The following is a 12,325-nucleotide window of genomic DNA, read 5'->3' on the forward strand; positions in this document are numbered from 1 at the left end:
CGCACATATCTTGGCAACTTTTGCCAGCACTTGCAAGTTGCCTTTTGAACCAAACCACCACTTCACTGTTGAAATCCAGCACAGGCCTGTTGTCCCAGATAATGTAAAAAATTGGCAAGTCTTTGAAAATAATACACAGATAAATAACTTCCTAACTTTGAAGTCGAGTATAAACATTGATACAAGCACCATGGATGACCAACAATAGATAGACAAAATTGAACAAAGTATGTCAGCTGAAACAACAAATCTAATTTTGCATCGAACTACTTTTGATGACAAGAAATTACAAGAGCTGAAGCAAACAGATTTTGATGAAATAGCTGAGGCAGAAGCTGAAGTAATTGAATTAAAAGACAATTTTCTGCCCACAGGCTTAACTCCTTTGGAGGATTTATTTGATTCAAATGATATTTCAAGGAAGCCAAAAATGCAACCACTCAATGCAGAAATTGAGGACTGTAACATTGGAACCACAGAAAATCCCAAAATGGTAAAACTCTCCAAAGCATTGCCTACTGATCAGAAGTTGAAATACATTGATTTGTTTAAAGAGTTCCAAGATGTCTTTGCCTAGAGTTATGAGGACCTCAAATCCTACGATACTTCAGTCATCCAACACACTATACCTCTGAAAGAGAATCAAAAACCTTTTAAACAAAAGCTTAGAAGGGTGAATCCTATCCTCCTTCCCTTGATTGAAAAAGAAGTTAAGCGTATGTATGAAGCTGGAATCATTGCACCTATCAGGTTCTCAGAGTGGATTTCAAATCTAGTACCCACTAGGAAGAAAACGGGAGAGATAAGATTGTGTGTTGACTTGAGAAATTTAAACAAAGTCTCTCTCAAAGACCATTACCCTTTACCAAAAATGGATCATATCCTACAAAGGGTAGTGGGAGCCTCTAGGATCTCATTGCTAGATGGATTCTCAGGATTCAATCAAATTTTAGTACACCCAGATGATCAAGACAAGACTGCCTTTACAACACCTTGGGGAACCTTCAAATATGTCAAAATTCCTTTCGGACTCAAGAATGCAGGGACCACTTTTTAAAGAGCAATGGAAATAGCCTTTTCCAAAGAGATCCATGATTTCTTAGTCATATATCTTGATGACCTCACTGCTTTTTCAAAATCAGACCAAGAACATTTAGAACACTTAAGGCAAGTGTTCCTAATTTACAGAAAATAGGGCATATCATTGAACCCAAAGAAATCATTGTTTGGCCTAGAATAAGGCAAACACCTATGTCACATAATCTCAAAATATGGCATTAGGATTGATCTGAATAGAATTCAAGCTATCCTTCAAGTGCCTCATCCAAGGAACATCAAAGAACTGCAAGCTTTTTTAGGAAAGATCAATTTCCTAAGAAGGTTCATTCCCAATTTGGCTGAGCTTATAAGACTGTTAAATAATATGCTAAAGAAAGATTCTAAAGTCAAATGGATGATGGAAGCTAAACAAGCCTTTGAGGACATCAAAACCGCTTTGACAAAAACACCAGTCCTCACAAGTCCCAAGTTTGATAGATATTTCATCATTTTTTCCTTTGCATCTGAGCATACAATTGCTGATGTCCTATTACAAAAAGATGACCAAGGATGTGAGAAGCCCATTGCGTTCTTTAGCAAAGCCCTTAGAGATGCTCCCTTAAAATATCAAATCATGGAAAAATAGGCTTATGCCCTTGTAAAGGCCATCAAGGATTTCAGAGTTTATATCTTGTACTCACATGTGATAGCCTATGTTCCAAATGCTGTGGTAAAGGAAATTTTAACTCAAGAAGAAATTGAAGGAAAGAGGGGCAAATGGATAGCCAATATTTTAGAGTATGACATTGAAATCAAGCCCACAAAACACATAAAAGGACAAGGATTAGCTAAATTGATGACTGAAACAAATTTTCAAGCCCTTGAAATCAATGAACTGGACAACGAACAGGAGATGGCGACTCCACAGATCAATCAAGCCTTTTTACAATCCCCTTGGTATGCTGACATATGTTTTGTATTATTAAACCTGCAAGCTCCTCCAGGGTTGTCCAGGACTAAAAAGAGATTCTTGAAAATGAAAGCATCAAAGTTTTGTATTATAGATAATGTGTTGTTTTGGAAAAATCATGAAGGTATTTTGCTTAATTGCCTAACATTGGATGAAACTGACAAAGTCCTCAAGGAGTTTCATGCAGGGGACTGTGGAGGACACTTATACTGGAAATCAACAGCTGATAAGATTCTAAGAGCTGGTTTCTATTGGCCTTCCTTGTTTGTTGATGTGAAAAAGTTTGTAGTTTCATGCCATAAATGCCAAATCTTTGAAGGCAAGAGAAAGCTCTTACCTTTACCCCTCAAACCTATTTCAACTGAAAGACCGTTTCAACAATGGGGTGTAGACTTCATTGGTGAATCCACCCTTCATCCTCTGGCCAACACAAGTGGATTTTGACTGCTACAGACTATTTAACCAAATGCATATAAGCCATCCCTTGTAGGCAAGCCAATGACTCAATTATTATGAAATTTTTAGAAACCAACATCTTGCCTAGATTTGGCTGTCCAGAAAAAAATTATTACAGACAATGCTGCTGCTTTCAAATCCAAAAGAATGATCAAATTTTGCCATAAATACTACATTAACTTGGGCCACTCCACAGCCTATTATCCTCAAGGTAATGGCTTAGCTGAGTCCTCCAAAAAAAGCCTCATCAACATCATTAAAAAGGTCTTGGAAGAGAACAAAAAGAATTGGCATAAAAAACATGTGAATGCACTATGGGCAAACAGCTTGACCACCAAAAGATCTATTAGTACAATTCCATATGAACTGGTTTATGGAATGGAGGCAACATTCCCTTCATCTTTGGGAATCCCTGTAATCAAGTTGCTGCAAGAAATACAAGCAGAGCCTAATGATATTCAGAGAAGGATCAATCAAACTATTCACTTGCAGCAAACAAGAGAGGAAGTATATCAGAGAACCCAGGTTCTACAAGATAAACTCAAGAAGATCTTTGACAAAAGAACAAAAGCTGAAGATTTCTTCATAGGAAACAAAGTGCTGAGATGGGATTCTAGGAGGGAAGATAAAGGGAAACATGGGAAATTTGATTTTCTTTGGAAAGGACCTTATGTTATTCATGCTGTACAAGGTAACAACACCTATTTTTTGAGGAGTTTGGATGGCAAAGATATTGAGGAAGGCCTAGTCAATGGGCGAATGCTCAAGCATTATTTTGATTCTCTGTAGTCAAGATAACACAACTATATATTTTACATTAATATTTGTATTTCCATCAGTTTTTATTTATAGCAATTAGATAAGGAACAAAGTGCAGCAGATTTTGAGGAAAACTTTTGGTATATATCTTGAACTTACCACAAGAGATCAAAGAGAAGACTTAGGAACTACATAAATGATGATAAACACTTAGAAAAACTAGTAAAGATAGAGCTTTAATTTTATGCAGATCAACTCACAAGGACTGCATATAGGCTACAAAGGTTTAGATCATTGGTTTCCAACAGATGGAAGTTTTGAATTACAACAGCCAACTAAGAATAAGGCAATCTGACCTGCTGTTCTTGGCTTTTCACGTGGAAAATCCATCCCCAAGTGGAGCCACTGTTAGGTTCCTATACCAATGGGTTTCGTTTTTCATGATTGACTATCGAAGTGCCAAAAATGTTCATCCTTGCATACTGCAATGGTTCCATATTTTGTAAAACAAAGGAAGAAAATTAAAAAATGAAAAGAGGGTATGCCCTAAAAGAATAATCAAAGGGAAAAAAGAGTAAATTGGTCAGAAACAATAAAAGAAAATGAACCCCAAAGAAAGACCAGGAAATTGGCCAGTCAAAATGCCATTGCTATCTTCTGTACAAGTTCACAATGTGTAGATATTGTTGCTTACAACACTTGATGAGTGGCCCAATAATTAAATCTGGACCATTCCATGTTTAAATTGCTTGTTGTAGAATAGAGAATGAATATCTATCCAAACAGTTCAAGCTTGGTAGATGAGTAGAGAGGTAGAGAAATTAAGGAGCCCAACTTCTTAATCTGGGCCCTTGGAAGAGACAAGGGTAGACATAGATAGGAGGGCAGTCAAAAGAAAAGAGGACAATCAGGGTTTGCCAGTTCAAGTGCACCCAATCAAAAGGAGGAAAATATGTTAGGTGTATTAGGCTGGGTAGGTAGTTTGAGGTTGCATAAGCAGGTGGGTGCTCACTTTTGTCTTGTCAAAAAGACTCATCTCATCAATGACATTGGTACCATGCCAGTTGTTTGTTTGCATAAAAATGGAAGCATGACTAATTCCCCTATCATTCGCCCAGAAATATTTTTACTAACATCCCCTCAAGGACCTTGGGGTCTACGCAATAGTCCTGTTTCACTTCATTCTATGAGAAATACTAAGTTAAACTCTCAGTTTGCTTAGTAGAAAGAAGCCACATTTCTTGTGTAAAAATCATCATTCAATAATCCTTCTGTATTTCTTATGTTTAAGTTTAAACTTTATAGACTTAGCATTTGTCCATATAATTTCATTCCATAAAATCATATTACACCTAAATTTATTATTTATCTCCCTCAAACTTTTCCCCATCCCTATCATACAAAAAAATATAATAAAAACCCCAAAAAACACTAAATATCCCTACCCCTTGGCACTATAGCCATATAATATAGTTTTGGGGAATACTATGTCCATTTGGGACTTGTATTAACCCTTCCGCATCCAAAATGCTTGGGATTAATTTAACATTTGGTTAAATTAATAACCATAGTCCACCCCCCACACATAAACCTAGCCTCAATACCCTCCGCGCTTGTATATTTTGGAATTGATTTAATATTCGATTAAACCAATAACCACGCCCACGTAAACATAAAACCCAAAATCCAAAGTTTTTAAACCCCCCCCCCCCCCGGCAACATATTATAATATTAAATACGGGTGGGTCCCCGCACCGTATCGTACCCACAACTAAGCATCCCGTCAACCCTCCGACCCGCCCTCCTAGATCCGACAGCCCTCATCGATATCGGAGCGGCCCCACTGTACGAGGGTTAGCTCCTGATAGAAGGTGGTTTTGCAGCCGTATGCAGGGACGTGTGGCCCATTTTGATTGTACCGGGTCCGCACTGACACATACCGCCCCCGTACCAAAGGCGGTTCGATACCAAACCGCTTACCGCCTGTCCTCTCTGCTGCCCATGTCAACTCTGTCGGATTTTGCGTCATCACTCCCGCTATTGTGTAGTCCGTCGTGGCTACCCTGTCACCCATTTACGTCAGCTACCACGTTAACCGCCATACCCTGCTATAAGACCATGTGTCGTCATGCTGACGTCAGCACAAAAAAGTGCCAAAAGTCTGCAAAAACACAAATTTGCATTAAAACTCGCGAAAGTGATGTTTTTATTTGTTTTTGCGCGACCAATTATAAAAGTTCATGCATGATTTTTTACGTTAGCTACACAATTTACATCCTAGTCGACCACCCACGTGTGTTCATCCTACCACCCTGACCTCCTCGGCTCTACCTGCAGCTCTATTTCACCACAAGGTCGCGAGTAAACATGTATTTATTGGATTGTTGCCCCTAAACCTTGTTTTCTAAAATTTCTATGTTAAAAACGACCTCCGAAAGAACGGAATGTGATTGAAGTGAGCTTTAATCTCTAAACCACCCTGTTTCAATTCACCACTCACCGCTGCTTCCAAAGAAAACCCGTTTACCCTATAGCCCTCTGCAAAATTTCCATTGAAGCTCGAAATCTGACCCCTGTTCACCTGCAAACCATTAAAGAAAACCTGCAAAATCTCTCATATTTCCTTTCCTTTTAAGCTTCCTTCTTACAGAGCCCTGCATACTCTTTATTCCCCTTGAGCTCAACTCAGTAGGGGCATCTTCGCACAGAACCTAAAACTGTAAATTCCCTGTCAGAGATCCATCGTCGGGACTCTGTTCCCTTTGAAGTATACACCAAATTCAATTATAATCCCAGTAAAATCATGTAGGCCCCAGTTGCCCTCAATATTGCACCACTAAATGAACACCATAGAGAATTAGAGTGGATACCTCTGGCAGAAAGAGATTATAAAATTGTTGATATGGAAGGAGACATGCCTCACCTTCAGGCATTCTGTGAAATAAGGAATAAGTTCAGAAATGAAGCTGACCTATTGGGAATATGGGAATCCAACATGCCAATGTACTACTTGCCCTTAGTGAATGTCTTCCCTGACCTCATCCTTCAGTGTTGTGCTAACTATGAGCCTACTCAAAGGGCAGTGATGGACCCTGCTGGAAATATCCTTTTTTATACTACCCCTATGTCCATAAATGAGATGCTGCAATTCAGGGCAACTCAGCCTTTGGTCCCCCTTTCCATGAAACAATTGTTGGATCAAGCCTCAAAGTTTCCCTCTGCAAAAATTGACTGAATTGCCAAGCTATTTATGCCACCAGACTCTTACTCCAGATTCACAATCCCCTATCACCATGGTTGGTTTACTGAGGAGGGAAAATTTCTCATAGATATGATCTCCTACATCCTGGGATTCAGAACAAGTGAAGTTGTAGATGAGACTGTCTTTGCCTTGATGTCTATCTTTACTCCAGGACAACCCCCTGCTGTCAAGTATGACTATGCCACCTTCATAGCCAACAAGATTCATGAGCTGTTCATGAACTTAGAGAGGGAAAGGGTATTCAAATACACCTCATATATCTATTATTTGCTGATATACTATCAGTCTGAAAGTTCCCCGGTTTTCCTTAAGAAATTGGATGCTAGGGGGTGCAAAGGTCTGTCATATTTTGGTCCTCAGTGTTCCATCATGTTAATCTCTCCCCCTACACATACTATGAGTTCATTGAGCTCTTTTTCTACCCGGCCACTTGCCTTTTATCAGGAGATCCTCCTCCTAGGCTCACTGCTGAAATGCAGATAATTCTACATCTCTCAAAGGGATACAACATTGGTGATTGGTATTACTACCAAAACCACACTGTAATAAGGATCTATGGCTGTGAATAAACCCCATGCAGACTACCAAAATTTGTCCCCATAAGACTCTTTGCCTTGGAGTTCTACCGACAGTTCAACAGTGCAGACTTAAAGCACTTCTATGGTGCTAGGAGAAAGGCACAGCTTAAAATTAGACATCAATTGGGCCCCTTTATCTTTAATAAAAGGGAAGAAGCATGGAAGGATGGTAATGAGATTCTGAGAGAAAAATTCAAGTTTAAACTGAGTTTCTATTGGTCACCATATGACCCTGAACACTTCATAAGCTTTAGAAGGCTCAAGAACAAGCTCATAGGGTATCCCCACCACAGAATCCCTGAAATTGAACAATATGCCAACCAACAAGAATGGGTAGAGGGAACACTAATGGAAGAGCTTACTGAAGAATAAATTACAGAAAAAACAATAAAAAACCTTGAAAATCAGTTGACTTGTAATCTTCTGGACAGGTGTTTTTCACAGCTCCTTGGCACCGTGGAGAAGGCACCTCATCTACCATGGCTTCCCAACAGCCTGCCCAAGAAAGTGCTCCACTAGCAGTAATATCTAAAGGTAAGGAGGTGCAGGATTCAGAACAGAAAGTGCACCATTCTGAGCAGCAAGAGACAATGGCAGACCGGCCGGTTTCTACAGATGAGCAAAGCCAAGGGCAAGACCCTTCATCTCAAGGAAAGGTGATGGAAATTCTTGTATTACAGACTCCTCTTAATGAGGAAAGGGCCACGAAAAGAGATAGACAGGAAGAGACTCCTAGAGGGACATTTGTAGATCAGTAAGGAGAAAAGAGATAGAGATTAAACCCTTATTCAAAAGAAGAAATTCCAGAGGGGCCAATTGAACAACAAGTTCCCCCAAGTATGGAGACATCAGCCAGCTCCTTCCAGCCAGAGGTAGAAAGACAACAAGGGGTGGAGGTTACATCTACCAGGCAACAAAGCAGACAGGGCTCTGATATTAAGAAGGCATTCACCGATATTAAGGCTAGAAATGAGCCAGTGAGGTACCAGCTCTACAACCAGTTGCTAAGGATGGCTCCCACTAATCAGCAAAGGCTAATGGCAGCCTATGACATCCAAGAAGGGAAAATGACTCTCAGTCATTTCAGACCTATAACGCAGCAACCACAATCAACTGCTGACTATATTAGAACCAATCTGGAAGTGCTCTCCAAAGACATCCACTCGATGGACCAGATTGAATTGCACAAGCAGACTGGTGAAATGGTATATTCTACCTTGGCAGACAAAACATTGTTGGCCCATAGATTACAAAACTCTCTGCACAATACTTCTGCCCAACTAGAATTAGAGAAGGCCTCCTCAATGGCTAAGGATAATAGAATCAAATCCTTGGAGGAGATTATTATAGAGTTGGGACATGATCCCCAGGATCCGAAGGGCATTCAGGCCTTGATCAAAAAGAAAGAGGAATACATAGCAGCCCTCAAAAGACAACTCAAGCTGCCAGCTACACTACATCCTCAAGCCATAGAGATAGCACAACAAAAAGAAGAGCAGGATGTGGTAACTTTGCTTATGAGCTTGCATAAAAGGTTGATAGAGAAAGAGAGTGCCTTGGAGACATCATTTCAAGGAAGACAAAGAGAGTTGGCCTCTCACCCAATTCAAACAGCTCATATTCTTACAGCTGCTCCTCCTACGGCCACCACAATAGTCCCTCCCACTGATCCAACATCCATAGCAGGTACCTCAAGTTCAGGACCAGTTTCAGCAGTGACTACAATAACAACAGAGCAAGAGACCAGCTTGAGTATGGAGGGGATGATGAAAGAAATAAAAGCCTTGGAAGTACAGATGGCAGAATTGAAAGAGGCCAAAGAAAAGCTGGCCAAAATTGAAGAAAGATATGACAAGTCAAAAATGGATGTAGCTGAGAAGACAAGGGAAGTGAAAACCTTGGAAAAAAGAATAAAAGAGCTAGAGAAAGAGCTTACTCTTGATAGGACTCTAGCTGAGGTCAAGAAAATTTTGTGGGCCAAGATTTGCCAATCCATTGCAGACCAGTGGCAATCAATTGAGACCATAAATGAGCAAATGGACTTGATAGGAATAACTCAATTTGAAAATCAAAAGGCTAGAGCATCATTAGGGAATATGCCTGAGCAAGCCAACAGGATGATTCAATTTCTAAACACTCATACCAAAGAGCAACTGGCAGCAATAGGTATCAGGAACAGGACTGATACCATCTTACTAGAAAAAAGGGTGCTTACCCTAAGAAATTTTGTGCAAACTCTAGAAAGAAAATGCCAAGAAATGCAGGCATAGGTGAATGAGTTCAAAATAAAGTTTGCAGAATTGCAGAGCAGAGGGCCACCAAGTTTAGTAACTAGCGCTGGAAGACTGCTGTCACATGAGAATTATGCCAACGGGGTAAACAACTATGCCTCCAATCAAATCACAACGTCCTCGAGCACATCAGAAGAAACAGGGCCACCATATAGACAGAGTCTCTATGACAAACTAGAAAACTTGTTTTACATTGAGAATGAGATAAACCACCTATTTGAAGTCCAGCCCAACTTTTACAGATACACTGAAGCTGATGAAACACTGATAAAGATACAAAGACATTAGCTGCCTACAGAGGATTGGTGGAAAGGAATGATGGAGACATTGCTCAAGTAATTTTGTTTATTATTATTTTTATGAGCTACAGGTCAGCGAATAGAGATAGCACGGTCCACCTATCAAAGGGAAGAGAACAGCAAAAAAGTAGAATTTGGATGGTTAGTACAGATCGTTAATGCAAAGAAACCGAGCATTGATGATGAAGACCAAGAAAACAACAAACAACATACCAGCATCAAGACAGCAAACGCAAAATGAATGTGTAGCAAGCAACCGACTCACACAGCCCAGAAAAGTCAAAATATCTCTGACTAATTGCACAACTAGCACATTCATATTTATTACAGCATTTATTCCCTCATTTACTACCTCTCAAGAGTTGGTAAAGAAAGTTATGAGTTCAAATACTTATCTTCAGGATATTTTGTATCTCCCTTTTGTATAAATACCTCCCCATAATATGTATTTGGGGTTGGTGATTTTCTCTCTAAGCTACGCTGTAATTTCTGAGACTCTCTAATACAAATGGCTGTTGGAGTTCATGGTTGTCTGAATGTGCAAATGATGTTCTGGGACCTGCTACAGAATTCCTGTGTCATTCAATGGAACAATAAGTTATTCTAAACTGTGTTTTATGTTTTCCGTGTTTGCAAATTTCATATATGTTTCATAATCTTGATAACAGAGAGAAGGAATAACCCAGGATTTGTTTAAATTGCACCCTATGCTCAATCTCTGCTATTACTTATGTTTTCTTCATAATTAGTCAGAAATATGAATTCTTAACTGCTCATGTTTGCACTGGTTCTTTCATCTTAAATATTGTTTAGGAATTCTTATTTGCTCCTGGATAATATTCATACAGTTTCCCTCTGCCGGCATAATGAAAGATTCTTGATTGCCTTTCATTCCCTGACTTCATTCCATCAATTCATGATTTGATAATTGTTCCCAGACTACCTAACTTCCTCTGTATCATTTCCATTTACCCAAGAGACACTTTCAACTGTACACCATCATTGACTCCATTGCCCAATAGTATAGATTGTTTTGGACTTGCATCCCAGCTTTGCTTGAAATCACCATCCAACAAATTTAAACAAAAACCTGTACATCATAACTAGCCTAAAATATTACAAAACAAAGCTAAATTACAAAGAGAGAGCCCTCTCTGGTTGTAGGTAGGCTAGGACCTGCAACTAAAAGATTGGTTAGTGGTTACCTCGGTCGTATTCCATCTAGGAGGCAGGGAACAACCTGAGTGATAACAGTAACCACAAAAAAGATCCAGAAGGAGGAACCCGAAGATCCAGAGGAGGAGGAGTGTCTCCTCCACTTTGAGATGTGGGTAAAGGGTTCCCTACTATAGTTCATTGTCAACAGCGGGATCCAAGAGAAACTCATTGCAGTAGAGGTCGTGAAGCGGCTGGGCTTATATGCCATATCGCACCCACAACCATACACCATCGACTGGCATCACCAAGGATGGGACCTGTGCATGATCGAAAAATGTCGCTTTCCATACAGCATCAAGCCCTTCAGAGAAGAGGTATTATGTGACGTTGCTTCCCTTGATGTTTGTGTTGTATTATTAGGTCAACAATACTTTTAGAAGCGACATGCTATGTATGAGTCAAGGCCTCACGCTGTTATTGTTACATTGGGAAATATGTTGTACATGATATAGGAGGTAGCATCGCCTACTACCATCTCTCTGGTTACTACAAAACAATGCAGTAAGCTCATTTCAAAAACCAAGAAATTTGTTTTCTTGATGATACACCCTCAAGGAAAGAGGAAGAGGGTGGCCACGACCTCTAGACAGGGCCCCAGCACATGAAAACAATAGTTGGACAAGGTTGTGGAGGAGTATGAGGTCATCTTCACCTCCCTTGCAAGGGTGCCTCTACACTATTAGGTTAGGAACTCCATCGATCTGACCCTAGTTGCACTGTTACCCAATGGACCAATCAATCGGTACTATATTCTAAAGAATGATGAAATCAAGAGGCAAAATCAGGAGCTACTGTAGAAACATCACATTCAGCTGATTTCATCGCCCTATGGGAGTTCGATCGTGTTGGTACAAAAGAAGGATGGGACGTGGAGACTCTGCATTGACTATCGGGTGCTAAATAAGATCATTGTTCGAATAGGTACCGATCCAGTAGATTCATGACCTTCCGGACCAACTCTAGGGGGGAATATTTTAGTAAGATCAACTTGAAGTTTGGATATCACCAGGTACCAATCGAACCCTCCAATGTGTGGAAGAATTCCTTCAAAGCCAAGGAGGGCCTTTTCGAATGGTTGGTTATGTCTTTCGGGTTGATGAATGCTCCTGCAACCTTCATGAGGCTTATGAATGACATATTGCAACCATTCACCAACTCATTTATAGTGGTATACTTGGATGACATCCTAATCCTCAGCTAGAGTTGGGAAGAGCAACTCCACCACATTTGACAGGTTCTCCAAATACTATGGAAACACAAGCTGTGTGCCAATCTGGAAAAATGCACTTTTGGCATGACCCAGGTTTAGTATCTAGGATAGATTATTGATGAATGAGGAGTGCATGTGGATCAAGCCAAGATCCAACTCATTTGGGATTGGCCAGCCCCAACCACTCTGGTGGAGCTCCGCAGCTTTCTAGGTCTTGCAATTTGTACCATAGGTTTGTGTTGGG

This window comes from Pinus tabuliformis, chromosome 5_2 (assembly GCF_031772625.1).
Source record: "Pinus tabuliformis cultivar Carrire ecotype Pingquan chromosome 5_2, CPIR1, whole genome shotgun sequence".
Lineage (NCBI taxonomy): Eukaryota > Viridiplantae > Streptophyta > Pinopsida > Pinales > Pinaceae > Pinus > Pinus tabuliformis.